A 5,754-nucleotide genomic window follows, 5' to 3' on the forward strand; every position below is an offset into this window, starting at 1 on the left:
ACTTGGACCTTAAGTCCTTGATTTTTCAAATTCCATTTCAGAACACTTCTTTGAATCAATCCTAATCATATCTTGACCATATTTTGTGAATAATCATAATCAATTAACTTCACACATTCAATTGTTTTGGCTTTGTCCATTGTTAATATGTTTTCATACATTAGCCATAGGTTTCAATTACCATAGCGGTTGATGTAAATCTTACCTTATCCTTAGTGAGTTGATTGTAAGTCTTCCATACTTATTATAGGGTTAACCCCTCATTAGTATGTCGAAGTCGTCCTCGCATGGTGGATTGTTGATGTTGGTTGAGTTTTCTCCCATTGGTAATGAAAAACCTTAATGCTTGTGTTTTAAAAATGAACTCACAAATTTTTGGAAATCTTTTAGCCGAACTACGGCGTTTTGATCCTTACCTTTGATGGAAGGTACGTAGGCAACGGGTTCATCCGTTCGAACACAAAAGTAACTAACTTGTACATTCTTTTCTCATCATCCCATTCATGTTTGCACAATATGTCAAGAACAAATAAACATTTTATATAACAAGTGTGAAAAGGGCTCCCTAGGAGTACCTAGGACTTGATGGGTGCCTAACACCTTCCCATTGCGTAATTTACCCCTTACCCAGACTCTCTGATCTTTTATTGGTTTTCTACGTGTAAAACTTATTAGGTTTTTGTTCGCTTTTTAACCAGTCCTTAGGATAAATAAAAGTGCAGTGACGACTCGATTCATTGTATACTTTGCTTATGGTTTAATCAATAAATCATATAGCGACGAATACACCGCTACAGCAGGCAGTGCAACAGAATCAATTTTCTGGAAATCCTACCGAGGATCCAAACCTTCAGTTATCCGTATTCGTCCAATACGCTGATACTGTTAAAGCTAATGGTGTCACTTCAGAGGCAATTCGACTTCGTCTCTTTCCTTTCTCGTTAAGAGATAAAGCTAGAAGATGGCTTCAGTCTCTTCCTTCCAACTCAGTCACCACATGGAATGAGTTGAAGAAAGTCTTTCTTGCCCGATATTTTCCTCCAAGCAAAACAGCTATGTTGAGAGCCCAGATAAATGGATTTAAACAGAAAGATAACGAGTCTCTTTTCGAAGCTTGGGAAGGATACAAAGACATGATGAGACTTTGTCCACACCATGGTTTAGAGGACTGGTTAGTAATTCATACCTTCTATAATGGTCTCTTGTACAACACAAGGTTAACAATAGACGCCGCCGTCGGTGGTGCGCTTATGGATAAACCTTATGCCGACGCTTATCAACTTATCGAGAGCATGGCCCAAAACCATTATCAGTGGGGAAGCGACCGAAAAATGGTAGAAAAACCTCAAACAAAAGGGGGCATGTACGAGATAAGTAGCCTTGATCATGTTAATGCAAAAGTGGATGCTCTTGACCAGAAATTCAAAAGTTTAAATGTATCACCTCCAGCCACCGTGGTTGTCGTAACTCAAAATTGCGAAGTGTGTGGAATTCAAGGTCACACTCCTACAAATTGTCAACTCCTAACAGGAATCCAAGCAGAGCAGGTGAACTATGCTCAAGGAAATCCCTACTCGCATACCTATAACCCAAACTGGAAGAACCATCCTAATTTTTCATATAAAAGTAATAATGCTTTATACGCACCAGGTCAAGCTCCCAGTCAAGCCCCAGCTATACCTCATGGATATCAAAAGCCGACCCCATCTACACCTAACAATAACGTTCCTAGGAAATCCAACTTGGAAATCATGATGGAGAACTTCATAGCTTCTCAACAGCAAACCAATAAAGATTTCTTAAACCAGAATGTACACACTAATAAACAGATTAAACAACTAGCAAGTAAAGTAGATACCCTGGCTACCCATAACAAAATGCTGGAAACACAAATCTCGCAAGTAGCTCAACAACAAGCGCCTACTGCTGCCCCAACTGGTACATTTCTTGGACAGCCCCAACCTAACCCGAAAAGCCACGCTCATGCAATTATATTAAGAAGTGGAACAAAGGTAGAAGGAACATCTGACCCAAGGATTGAGAACCAAAACTCTAAAAAGTCAACTGAGGAAGAAGTTAAACCTAAAGAAAAGGAAAAGTGTAATAAGGAAACCGTAGAAAATAAAGAACCTTATGTACCTCCGCCACCTTACAAACCACCTATCCCTTATCCTCAAAGGCAAATTAAAACCAAAGACGCAGGCCAATTTAAAAAATTTGTTGACCTACTGAAACAATTAAATGTCACCATTCCTTTTACAGAAGCTATTACACAGATGCTCTCATATGCTAAGTTCTTAAAAGAAATTCTTTCTAATAAAAGGAAACTTGAAGATAGCAAAACCGTTACACTCACTGCTGAGTGCAGCGCGATAATCCAAAATATTCCTCCTAAACTTAAAGACCCTGGTAGTTTCTCTATACCCTGTCACATAGGAAAATTTGTCATAGACAAAGCTCTATGCGATTTAGGAGCCGATATCAGTGTTATGCCCTTGTCCATATGCAAGAGACTTGAAATGGGAGAATTAAGACCAACTAAAATGTCTGTGCAATTAGCAGATCGTTCCGTTAGATATCCCGTAGGAATTCTTGAAAACGTTCCCGTGCGCATAGGTCAATTCTACATTCCCACCGATTTTATAATTATGGACATAAGAGAAGATGAAGTTACCCCCATTATATTGGGAAGACCATTCTTAGCAACCGTCGGTGCCATCATAGACGTAAAACGAGGACGACTCACTTTCGAAGTAGGAGAAGAGAAAATTGAGTTTATTCTTTCCAAATTTTTGAAAGCACCTGCAATAGATGACACATGTTACTTCAAGGATATCATCGATGAATGCATAAAAGAAACAGAATTAGAAAATGACAAATTGTCTGACTATCGTGTAGAAGACAGACTGAACCAATGTTTAGCAATAACATCGGATCCTACGCAATGCCTCAAGAAACCAACCCTCGACCTGAAAACACTTCCCAAAAATCTGAGATATGAATTCCTAGACTTAGAACTTGAACGACCAGTGATAGTCAATGCAGACCTAGGAAAACTCGAAATCGAAAAACTCTTACATATCTTAAGAAAATATCCAACCGCACTAGGATACAACATCACCGATCTTAAAGGGATAAGTCCTTCTATTTGTATGCACCGCATCATGCTAGAAGAAGACTGTAAAAATTCTAGGGAACATCAGAGGAGACTAAATCCGATCCTGAGTGAGGTAGTGAAGAAGGAAGTAACGAAGTTATTAGAGGCAGGTATCATATATCCTATATCTGATAGCAAATGGGTTAGCCCTGTACACGTAGTACCAAAGAAAGGGGGTATAACCGTGATCAAAAATGAAAAAGGAGAAACTATAACCAAACGAATTGAATCGGGATGGAGAATGTGCATTGACTATAGGAAGCTAAACAAAGCAACCCGAAAAGATCATTTTCCTTTACCATTCATAGACCAGATGTTAGAACGATTAGCCAAGCATTCTCATTTCTGCTATCTGGACGGTTACTCAGGCTTCTTTCAAATACCAATTCATTCTGATGACCAAGAAAAGACAACGTTCACATGTCCTTTTGGTACCTTCGCTTATCAACGAATGTCGTTTGGCTTGTGCAATGCTCCTGCAACCTTCCAAAGGTGCATGATGGTAATATTCGCCGATTTTCTCGAAAACATCATGGAAGTCTTTATGGATGACTTTTCCGTATGCGGGCAAAGTTTCGAAGAATGTCTTGAAAACCTAGAAAGAGTTCTAGAACGATGTGTAAAAGTTAACTTAGTACTTAATTGGGAAAAATGTCACTTTATGGTACAAGAAGGAATTGTTTTAGGACACATCATATCAAATAGAGGAATTGAAGTAGACAAAGCCAAAATAGAAGTAATCGAAAACCTTCAACCTCCGAAAACTGTGAGAGAAGTACGAAGCTTCTTAGGACATGCCGGTTTCTACCGATGATTCATTACAGATTTCTCTAAAATAACTAAACCTTTAACTGGATTATTAATGAAAGACGCTGAATTCACCTTCGACAATAAATGTTTAGAAGCATTTCAAACACTTAAACAAGCATTGATCTCCGCGCCCATAATGCAGACTCCGGATTGGAATGAACCATTCGAAATAATGTGTGATGCAAGTGACTACGCCATAGGCGCTGTTTTAGGACAACGAAAGGATAAAAAACTTCACGTCATATATTATGCAAGTAGAACCCTAGATGAAGTGCAAATGAATTACGCCACGACCGAGAAAGAACTTTTAGCAGTAGTATTTGCACTAGATAAATTTCGTTCCTACTTGGTCGGAGCTAAAATAATCGTTTACACTGATCACGCTGCCATTAAGTACCTCTTAACAAAAAAGGACGCTAAACCTAGACTCCTAAGGTGGATCTTGTTGCTACAAGAATTTGATTTGGAAATCAAAGATAAAAAAGGAACTGAAAACGTAGTAGCAGATCACCTTTCTAGACTTGAAAACCTGGAACCGGAAAGAACATCGATCAATGATGATTTCTCGTACGATAAACTTATAGCTAATTTGGAAGAAAATAGAGCTGATGAACAGGTAGAGACCACCTTGGCTATATGCGTTACACCATGGTACGCTGATTTTGTCAATTATTTAGCCGCCGGAGTAGTTCCACTTGATTTATCCTACCAACAAAAGAAACGATTCTTCCATGACATAAAACATTATTACTGGGACGACCCTTTACTTTTCAAAAGAGGCCCCGATGGTATTTTCCGTCGCTGTATACCTGAAGAAGAGATAGAAAGTATAATCCAACATTGTCATTCCGCTCCTTATGATGGACACGCAAGTACATCCAAGACCTGCTCTAAAATCCTACAAGCCGATCTTTATTGGCCAAACATATGGAAGGATGTGCATGCCGCTGTCAAGAAATGTGATAGGTGTCAACGCACAGGAAACATATCTAGACGTGACGAGATGCCACAAAAAGGCATTTTGTAAGTAGAAATTTTCGACGTGTGGGGAATAGATTTCATGGGACCTTTTCCACCTTCTTTCGGTAACAAGTACATACTCGTAGCGGTTGACTACGTATCAAAATGGATTGAAGCTATAGCTTCTCCTACAAACGACACACGAGTAGTAATTAGACTCTTTAAGAATATAATCTTTCCAAGATTTGGTGTCCCAAGAATAGTCGTCAGTGATGGTGGATCGCATTTCATATCTAGGATACTCGAAAAATTATTGTTTAAGTATGGTGTAAAACATCGAGTAGCAACACCTTACCATCCTCAAACCAGTGGACAAGTGGAAGTGTCTAACAGAGAAATTAAACAGATATTGGAAAAAACAGTCGCCACCTCGAGGAAAGACTGGTCATCAAAATTACCCGAAGCTTTATGGGCATATCGAACCGCTTACAAAACTCCCATAGGAACAACCCCATTTAGGCTTATTTATGGTAAATCTTGCCACCTCCCAGTGGAGTTAGAACATAAGGCCTATTGGGCTATTAAAAATTTAAATTTAAATTATAAGGCCGCCGGTGAAAAGCGAATTCTTGATATAAACGAATTAGAGGAACTTAGACAAGACGCATACGAAAATGCCAGAATCTACAAGGAAAGAATGAAAAAATGGCATGATAAACGCATATAAAGGAAAGCAAATGTCATACGGTGAACTGACTTTATGTGTTTTTGCTTTGGAAAGCAAATGTCGCGGATAGCAAGAGTCGCCACCGACTTTTCTTTTATCC

The 5,754-nt window shown here is 38.9% G+C and overlaps 1 non-coding gene across 1 annotated transcript; it reads right to left on the reverse strand.

Annotated features, from left to right (window-relative positions):
- Positions 1-1,055: 1,055 nt before the first annotated feature.
- On the reverse strand, positions 1,056-1,162 carry LOC127077064 (small nucleolar RNA R71). The gene has a single exon (XR_007787049.1). It is a non-coding gene; the product is annotated as a small nucleolar RNA R71 (small nucleolar RNA).
- Positions 1,163-5,754: the final 4,592 nt, after the last annotated feature.

The sequence above is a fragment of the Lathyrus oleraceus genome, chromosome 4 (genome assembly GCF_024323335.1).
Source record: "Lathyrus oleraceus cultivar Zhongwan6 chromosome 4, CAAS_Psat_ZW6_1.0, whole genome shotgun sequence".
In the NCBI taxonomy this organism is placed as follows: Eukaryota; Viridiplantae; Streptophyta; class Magnoliopsida; order Fabales; family Fabaceae; genus Lathyrus; species Lathyrus oleraceus.